Source organism: Salmo salar, chromosome 13 (assembly GCF_965601325.2).
Source record: "Salmo salar chromosome 13, fSalSal1, whole genome shotgun sequence".
NCBI lineage: Eukaryota > Metazoa > Chordata > Actinopteri > Salmoniformes > Salmonidae > Salmo > Salmo salar.
In genome coordinates, this window is record NC_138303.1 from 95,780,555 (window position 1) to 95,791,434 (window position 10,880).

The window sequence follows — 10,880 nt, forward strand, 5'->3', positions numbered from 1 at the left end:
TCGAGGAGATTCGTCGAGGAGAGTGAACGTGAATGCGCTTGCATGAAACGAGATGGTGCTAAGGCAAAATGATGTTTACAGGGGTGGATCCCATATTGTGATCAAAACTAATGAAGTTAGTTGTGTAAGACATTTTATAGATAAAACAATATGGGGGTTTGGCAGATTTCCAAATTCTTTCGTTGGAGGATATACATGAGCATCTTCGATGGAATGTGGCTATAGTATCGATGAGGGAGAACACTCCCATTTGCAGTGGTGTAAAGTACTTAAGTAAAAATACTTTAAAGTACTACTTAAGTAGTTTTTGGGGGTATCTGTACTTGACTATTTCGGACAACTTTTACTTCACTACATTCCTGAAGAAAATAATTTACTTTTCACTGCATATATTTTCCCTGACACCCAAAAGTACTCATTACATTTTGACAGGAAAATGGTCCAATTCACGCACTTGTCAAGAGAACATCCCTGGTCATCCCAACTGCCTCTTATCTGGCGGACTCACTAAACACAAATGCTTTGTTTGTAAATTCATGTCTGAGAGTTGTAGTGTGCTCCCGGCTACCCGTCTGGTTTGCATAATATGAGGAATTTGAAATAATTAATACTTTTACTTTTGATACTTAAGTATATTGAAAACCAAATACTTTTAGACTTTTACTCAAGTAGTATTTTACTGGGTGATTTTCACTTTTACTTGAGTCATTTTCTATTAAGGTGTCTTTACTTTACTCAAGTATAACATTTGAGAACTTTTTCCACCACTGCCTATGTGACTACTAATGAATTGACACAATCCTCGACCACCCTTTCCAAGTTATGGAGGAGAGAAGATGGAGGATGGTCCTTTTTCCAAACGAGAAAACCCCCTTGCTCCAGCCAAACGCCACGCCCACAGACATTCATTTATTCTCCACAATGAGTCTGGATCTGAGTATCTCCCTGACCGAATGCCAACACATTTGAGGCCGTCTGATTGGTCAGAAACCGATGAGTCGGGCCAGGGCCAGAACACACATGGGTAAAGCAGTGGTTTGAAAATGTGTCATTGGCTTTGATAATCTGATTGGTTAGAGACGATTGTTTTGTACAATGCCCCTAGTCACCACAGACGACTTCAACGATGGCAGTCTCAGACTAAAGTATACTGAACAAAAATATAAACGCAACATGCAACAATTTCAATGATTTTGCTGAGTTACTGTTCATATAAGGAAATCAGTTAATTGAAATAAATTAATTATGCCCTATCTATGGATTTCACATGCCTGGACAGGGGCGCGGCCATGGGTGGGCCTGGGAGGGCATAGGCCCACCCACTTGGGAGGCAGGCCCAGCCAATCAGAATGAGTTTTTCTCCACAAAAGGGATTTACTACAGACAGAAATACTCCTCCGCACCCCACCTCTGACGATCCCACAGGTGAAGAAGCCGGATGTGTAGGTCCTGGGCTGGCGTGGTTACACATGGTCTGCGGTTGTGAAGCCGGTTGGACGTACTGCCAAATTCTCTATAACAACGTTGGAGGCGCCTTATGGTAAAGAAATTAGCATTACATTCTCTGGCAACAGCTCTGGTGAACATTCCTGCAGTCAGCATGCCAATTGCACGCTCCCTCAAAACTTGAGACATCTGTGGCATTGTGTTGTGTGACATTTTAGAGTGGCCTTTTATTGTCCCCAGCGCAAGGTGCACCTGTGTAATGATCATGCTGTTTAATCAGCTTCTTGATATGCCACACCTGTCAGGTGAATGGATTATCTTGACAAAGGATAAAAATGCTCACTAACAGGGATATAAACACATTTGTGCACAACATTTGAGAGAAATAAGCTTTTTGTGCATATGGAAAGTTTCTGGGATCTTTTATTTCAACTCATAAAACATGGGACCAACACTTTACATGTTGCATTTATATTTTTGTTCAGTGTATTAAGCGAACAACAGAGCAGCGGAAGGACAACCCGTGAACTGGGGATGTTACGTGTTGTCTTACCCAGCCTCCCTTGCAGGATCACCACGTGCGGCTCTGTATTTAGAAGAAAGTCATGAGTCACAAGATGGCGGGTACACCCGAATGGATGTTGGACTTGGAGATGGAGTCAGTGGAACCCACTGGTGAAACAGAGAAGAGACTGTCTGTACTAGTGAGTTTTGGTATAGAGTTTATACAAGATGAAGTCAAGTTAGGATGTGTCAGTTTTTGTCCCGAATCCATTACAGTTTTTTAGGTGTCAAGCTTATGGTCATGTGGAAGCAGTGTGTAGAAGGGAAATTCCTAGATGTGAGAAGTGTGCTGGAAGACACGCGACAAAGGAATGTCTAGTATTGGTGGAAAAAGTTGTGTGTGTGTGTGTGTGTAAACTGTAGGGGTACCCATGGTGCTGGAGATCAGAGGTGTCTGGTGAGTGACAGACAGGTTGCGAATGCCATGATCAGAGTAGTGCAGAAGGTGTCATATGCTGAGGCTGCAAACCAACTGTCCTATTTTGTTTGTTTTTTCGCATTGTTTGTAACTTATTTTGTACATAATGTTGCTGCTACCGTCTCTTATGACTGAAAAGAGCTTCTGGACATCAGAACAGTGATTACTCACCTCGAACTGGTCAAAGATTTTTTATTTAACAAGTCCAACGCGAAAGATATAGTGCTTTCTCGAGACCAGGCCCAAATCCCTGTCATTTGCGTGAAGAAAAGACAGAGAAAAAAGGGGCGGAGGTCGGGGTGCCTTGTGAGAATTCGTAGGCGAGTGAGTAAACCACCATTACCATCCGTAATACTGGCCAACGTGCAATTATTGGAAAATACTTCCGGCGCCGATAGAGATGGCTGCCTCACTTCGCATTCCTAGGACACTATACAGTATTTTTATTTTTTTTAGATACTACTGCATGGTCGGAAACTAGAAGCACAAGCATTTCGCTACACTCGCATTAACATCTGCTAACCATGTGTATGTGACAAATAAAATTTGATTTGAAATAAACTGGACAATCTACAATTAAGACTATCCTACCAACAGGACATTAAGAACTGTAATATATTATGTTTCACGAGTCGTGGCTGAACGACGACACAGATAATATGAAGCTGGCTGGGTTTTCCGTACATCGGCAGGACAGAGCAGCTTCGTCTGGTAAGACATAGGGCGGGAGTGTGTGTCTATTTGCCAATTACAGCTGGTGCGAGCCGTCTAATATTAAAGAAGTCTCGAGGTATTGCTCGCCTGAGGTAGAGTACCACATGATAAGCTGTAGACCACACTATCTACCAAGAGAGTTGTCATCTATATTATTCGTAGCTGTATATTTACCCCCACAAATCGATGCTGGCACTAAGACCGCACTCAACGAGCTGTATAAGGCCATAAGCAAACAAGGAAATCCAGAAGGGGCGCTCCTAGTGGCCGGGGACTTTAATGCAGGCAAACATAAATCTGTTTTACCTTTGAACCAGAGGGAAAAAAACTCTTGACCACCTTTTCTCCACACACAGAGACGCATACAAAGCTCTCCCTCTCCCTCCATTTGGCAAATCTGACCATAATTCTATCCTCCTGATTCCTGCTAACAAGCAAAAACTAAAGAAGAAAGTACCAGTGACTTGCTTAGTACGGAAGTGGTCAGATGACGCGGATGCTACGCTACAGAACTGTTTTGCTAGCACAGACTAGAAGATGTTCTGGGATTCATCCAATGGCATTGAGTAGTATACCACCTCAGTCACCGGCTTCATCAGTAAGTGCATTGACGATGCCGTCCCCACAGTGGCAGTGCGTACATATCCCAACCAGAAACCATATACTGTATTACAGGCAACATCCGCACCAAGCTAAAGGCTAGAGCTGCCGCTTTCAAGAAGCGGGACATTAATCCGGACGCTTATAAGAAATCCCGCTATGCCCTCAGACGAACCATCATACAGGAAAAGCGTCAATGCAGGACTAAGATTGAATCCTACTACACCGGCTCTAATGCATGTTGGATGTGGCAGGGCTTGCATACTATTACAGACTACAAAGGGAAACCTACGGTAGCCGCGAGATTCCCAGTGACGTGAGCCTACCAGACGAGCTAAAAACCTTTTATGCTCGCTTTGTGGCAACCAACACTGAAGCATGCATGAGAACATCAGTTGTTCCGGACGACTGTGTGATCACTCTCTCCGTAGCCAATGTGAGCAAGACCTTTAAACAGGTCACGTTCACAAAGCCGCGGGCCAGACTGATTACCAGGACGTGTACTCAAAGCATGCTGGACCAACTGGCAAATGTCTTCACTGACATTTTCAACCTCTCCCTAACCGAGTCTGTAATACCTACATGTTTCAAGCAGACCACCAAAGTTTCTGTGCCCCCAAAAAAGTGAAGGTAAGCTGCCTAAATGATTACTGTCCCATAGCACTCACGTTGGTAGCCATGAAGTGCTTTGAAAGGTTGGTAATGGCTGTCGTGTCTTTGGGGTACCATTAAACGGAAGATATGTTTATCAATTAGCTCCCTGTAATTATTATCACGCGATTAAACTGATTAATCGTTTAATTGTAATTAACTAGGAGATCGGGGCACCAAGGAGAATATTCAGATTACAAAGCTATAATTTTCATAATATAACTTTCCTGTACTATAATATTATATTCTATTATAGTATAGGCCGATTATCTTGTGGTTTAAATGGTGTATTTTACCTCTAGTCCAGTCTCATTCCAAACGTCGTAAATTGTTGTATCTGCACGAACCCAGTCTTTACTAAAATCATCCATACATCAATTGTCTTAAAATCATTTATTTACTACACTAAGTGATTAACAGAAAACATACAAACAGTAATTATCGTCACAAAGGATTGGTATAGTAATATGCCCTAATGGCTAACAAGCATGGCTGGTCTGTTAGACAATGGGTCATAAACGGTCAGCTGAGAAGTTACGCAGAGTTCATTAATATTAACAATTGACAATTGAAGGCTCACTCATTCGGGAACAATTGCAATCAATACATATTTACGCTCATGTGTCGTCGTGATCCTTGTTCGAGGGTTCTGTTCTGTTGGGGAGTTTTGTCCGCGTTCTCTCTCTCTCTCTCTCGGTTAGAATGGATCTTTCAGAGCGACATTCATTAATGTCGTCATAGAATGGTTGGTTCGTTGGTCTTCGCGTTCGATGATATAATTTACTTAGCTGCAGACTAATAATTAATATCAAAGACTTGTTCTTATTCTGTCGGTATCAATAGTCTAAAAGTTAACCACGTGGTATGGTTCACTTTCAGTAGAGTACTTGGATGGTCAAACCTCTGGCCATAGAGTGTAGGCCTGGTCTGGAGAAATGTAAATCAGGGGGTGTTTTATAGTGCCCATAGAACAGGCTTGTCAAATGACGCCTGGTCCTGTATGGGTCCCTGGGGGCGTGCCTATGACTGAGTTAGATTTGGTTACAGAAATACAATTCTATCACATTACATCAGTACAATAGCATCTCAATGTCTTACAAAAGCTTTATCCTTATTAATACATTCCATACACCCATATGATGCAAGTCTTAAGCTGAGTCTATTATATAAACAGTTTTATGGTAATATGGCTATATTGTCTCTTCTGAGTATCACAAAATTGTACCAAGCGGATCAGTTCGTAGCTGGATTCTTCACCAATCTTCCATACCTTCTCCAGAACACAAAATGTCGCTTGGCTCTCCAATTCTATGAGTTGGAAGAATTTCCTGTGTCTCTCTATGGGCCATGTTGCCAGAGACTCTCCTGGAATTTTAGAGTTTTTACGACCCTTTACACACAGGGTGGATTGGGGGGAAGGTAGGGGGTGGTGGTGCAAAAGGGAGGTGGTCAACTGTCCTCCCTGTACCAAAAGAGGCCAACGTCATGACATGGCTCACATCAACAACATCATCCCAGAAACCCTAGACCCACTCCAATTCACATACCATCCCAACAGATCCACAGATGACGCAATCTCAATCACACTCCACACTGACCTTTCCCACCTGGACAAAAGGAACACCTATGTGAGAATGCTGTTCATTTACTATAGCTCAGCTCAGCGTTCAACACCATAGTGCTACATAGTGGTCAGCTCAGCGTTCAACACCATAGTTCAACACCATAGTTTTATTACATACAGTCGGGAGGAACTATTGGATATAAGAGCAACGTCAACTCACCAACATTACGACCAGGAATACGACTTTCTCGAAGCAGATCCTCTGTTTGGTCCACCACCCAGGACAATGGATCGGATCCCATCCGGCGATCCAAAACAACAGCGCTGCAGAAGGGGCAGACGGAGCAGTCTTCTGGTCAGGCTCCGTAGATGGGCACATCGCGCACCGCTCCCGAGCATAGTACTCTCCAATGTCCAGTCTCTTGACAACAAGGTAGACGAAATCCGAGCAAGGGTTGCCTTCCAGAGAGACATCAGAGACTGTAACGTTCTTTGTTTCACAGAAACATGGCTCACTCGAGACACGCTATCGGAGTCGGTACAGCCACCTGGTTTCTTCACACATCGCGCCGACAGAAACAAGCATCTCTCTGGTAAGAAGAAGGGTGGAGGTGTATGCCTTATGATTAACGAGACGTGGTGTGATCATAACAACATACAGAAACTCAAGTCCTTTTGTTCATCTGACCTAGAATTCCTTGCAATCGAATGCCGACCGCATTATCTACCAAGAGAATTCTCTTCGATCATAATCACAGTCGTGTATATTCCCCCCAAGCAGACACATCGACGGCCTTGAAAGAACTTCATTTGACTCTATATAAACTGGAAACCACATATCCTGAGGCTGCATTTATTGTAGCTGTGGATTTTAACAAGGCTAATCTGAAAACAAGGCTCCCTAAATTTTATCAGCATATCGATTGCGCGACCCGGGCTGGCAAAACCCTGGATCATTGTTATTCTAACTTCCACGACGCATATAAAGCCCTTCACCGCCACCTTTCGGAAAAGCTGACCACGACTACATTTTGTTGCTCCCAGCCTATAGACAGAAACTAAAACAGGAAGCACCCGTGCTCCGATCTGTTCAACGCTGGTCCGACCAATCGGATTCCACGCTTCAAGATTGCTTCGACCACGTGGACTGGGATATGTTCCGCATAGCGTCGAACAACAACATTGATGAATACGCTGATTTGGTGAGCGAGTTTATTAGCAAGTGCATCGGTGATGTTGTACCCACAGCCTCTATTAAAACATTCCCCAACCAGAAACCGTGGATTGATGGCAGCATTCGCGCAAAACTGAAAGTGCGAACCACTGCTTTTAATCAGGCAAGGTGACCGGAAACATGACCGAATACAAACAGTGTAGCTATTCCCTCCGCAAGGCAATCAAACAAGCTAAGCGTCAGTATAGAGGAAAAAGTAGAGTTGCAATTCAACGGCTCAGACACGAGAGGTATGTGGCAGGGTCTACAGTCAATCACGGACTACAAAAGAAAAACCAGACCCGTCACAGACCACGATGTCTTGCTCCCAGGCAAACTTCTTTGCTTGCTTTGAGGACAATACAGTGCCACTGACACGGCCCGCTACCAAAACCTGCGGGCTCTCCTTCACTGCAGCCAACGTAAGTAAAACATTTAAACGTGTTAACCCTCACAAGGCTGCAGGCCAGAAGGCATCCTCAGCCGCGTCCTCAGAGCATGCGCAGACCAGCTGGCTGGTGTGTTTACGGACATATTCAATCAACCTTATCCCAGCCTGCTGTTCCCACATGCTTCAAGAGGGCCACCATTGTTCCTGTTCCCAAGAAAGCGAAAGTAACTGAGCTAAATGACTATCGCCCCGTAGCACTCAGTTCCGTCATCATGAAGTGCTTTGAGTGTCACGTCCTGACCATAGAAAGGAGTTATTTTCTATGGTAGAGTAGGTCAGGGTGTGATAGGTTTTTTTTCCTAGTTTAGATTTTCTATGTTGTTATGTTCTAGTTTTTGTATTTCTATGTTGGGTTTTGTTTGGGATGATCTCCAATTAGAGGCAGCTGGTCATCGTTGTCTCTAATTGGAGATCATACTTAAGTAGGTGTTTTTCCCACCTGGGTTTGTGGGAGATTGGTTTTGAGTTAGTGTGTATTTCAACTCTGCGTCACGGTTTGTTGTTTTTGTTTGTTCAGTTTATTGTGTATGTATTGCATAGTTTCACAGTGAAAATAAAATGTGGAACGACACACACGCTGCACTTTGGTCCGCTCCTTCCTACGACAACCGTGACATTGAGAGACTAGTCAAGGACCATATCACCTCCACCCTACTGCCCTAACCCATCTGGACAAGAGGAATACCTATGTAAGAATGCTGTTCATCGACTACAGCTCAGCATTTAACACCATAGTACCCTCCAAACTCGTCATTAAGCTCGAGACCTTTGGTCTCGACCCCGCCCTGTGCAACTGGGTCCTGGACTTCCTGACGGGCCGCCCCCAGGTGGTGAGGGTAGGTAACAACAACTCCACCCTGCTGATCCTCAACACTGGGGCCCCACAAGGGTGCGTTCTCAGCCCTCTCTTGTACTACCTGTTCACCCATGACTGCGTGGCCATGCACGCCTCCAACTCAATTCTCAAGTTTGCAGATGACACTACAGTGGTAGGCCTGATTACCAACAATGACGAGATGGCCTACAGGGAGGAGGTGAGGGCCCTCGGAGTGTGGTGTCAGGAAAGTAACCTCACACTCAAAGCCAACAAAACAAAGGAGATGATCGTGGACTTCAGGAAACAGCAGAGGGAGCAGCCCCCTATCCACATCGACAGGACAGTAGTGGCGAAGGTGAGAAGTTTTAAGTTCCTCTGCGTTTTGAAGAACGTTTTGTCAATAATGAAAACGAAAATCAATTTTTGAATAAAATCCTGAAGTGGTATCGATATATTGACAACATTTTTTTGCATATGGGAAGGAACTGAACAAGAGCTGTCAGATTTTATGGCACTACTCTATGACATTGACCCCAATCTCAAATTCAGTATTGAATGTGACACTCAACATGTTTATTACCTCGATATGTGGATTGAGAAATCAAATGGAACCCTGTTTACAACTCTGTATAGAAAAGAAACGGACAGAAATACTCTATTACAGGGGGACAGCTTCCATCCTGAGCCATTAAAAATAGGACTTCCAAGAAGCCAATTTTTCAGACTGCGCCGTATATGCCACTCCACAGATGATTATCTAACAAAAGCAGCGGAGATGCGCATTAGGTTTCTAAGAAGAGGCTATTCGCCACAATGTGTGGATGAAGCTCTTAATTTGGCATTGGGAAAAACACGAGATTAATTGTTACAAAAAAGACCCGCTAAAGCAAAAGAACACTCCGTAATGTTCACAACCACATATACTTTGAATTCACAAAAAGTGGGAGGTGTGATCAAGAAACACTGGCATATTTTATCATCGGACCCAGCTTTGCCGGCCGAATTTAAAAATCCACCACTTATTGTGTATAGGAGAGGTCACAATTTACGCGATAAATTGGTTCATGACAACTGCCAGCCACAAAAGAAAATCAGCCAGGCTATTTTACGCCCTCTACGAAATGGTAGCTATAAATGCAGAGGATGCGCACAGTGCAACAATATGATGAAGTGTGAATATTTCTGCCACCCCCACACAGGAAAACTGTTTCAAATAAATGATATCATTACGTGTACCACCACCCATGTTATTTACATTATTAAATGTCCATGTGGGCTCTGCTATGTCGGTAAGACCTCCCGCTCTCTCAAACAGAGAATTAGTGAACATAGAAGTTCAATCAGGCGAAACGACAGGGATTATCCTGTCGCAGTACATTTTAATGACCTAAAACATGACTTTTCTACCTTTTAGATTTTGTGGCATAGAGAAAGTCAAGATATCAGACAGGGGAGGTGATATTCATAATACTCTGAGCAAAAGAGAATGTTTTTGGATTTTCACCCTCCAGACATTATTTCCTAAAGGACTTAATGATGAAATGCCTATGTATGTTATGTTGTGAATTTGAACATGAATTATGTGCCTATTTAAGATTACTCTGATGTTTTTCGTATGATGTACCCAATGATTAATGAAAACTTGCTATGTCCTCATTGTGGTTTTATGGACGTGTTCAATGCGTCTTATTTATACACTTTTGTAGTGTTTGTGAAATGCATATTGTTATGTTTGGTAGCACTTATTTATTTTTATTGATTTATTTTTCCTTTGCCTCCAACCCCTTTCCATGCGTGGAACGGATGTGGGTGGGGCTAGGTCTACATAGAGGTGCTGTTTTCAGAAAATTCACAAAAGCTCTGACGAAGGCCGTGAGGCCGATACGTAAGCTTATTAAATATCAGTGATACTATCAAGAGCAGTGTGCGGTTTCCTTTTTCCTTCAAGTTCCTCGGCGTACACATCACGGACAAACTGAAATGGTCCACCCACACACACAGCTGATGTAATAGATGTATCACTAGCCACTTTAAACAATGCCACTTTATATAATGTTTACATACCCTACATTACTCATCTCGTATGTATATACTGTACGCTATACCATCTACTGCATCTTGCCTATGCCGTTCGGCCATCACTCATTCATATATTTTTATGTACATATTCTTATTCATTCCTTTACACTTGTGTATATAAGGTAGTTGTTGTGAAATTGTTAGGTTAGATTACTTGTTAGATATTACTGCATGGTCAGAACTAGCACTAACTAACTAACATCTGTTAACCATGTGTATGTGACAAATAAAATTTGATTTGATTCCCTCTGCAACTGGATCCTGGACTTCCTGACGGGACGCCCCCAGGTGGGAAGGGTAGGCAACAACACATCTTCCACGCTGATCCTCAACACTGGGGCCCCTCAGGGGTGCGCGCTTAGT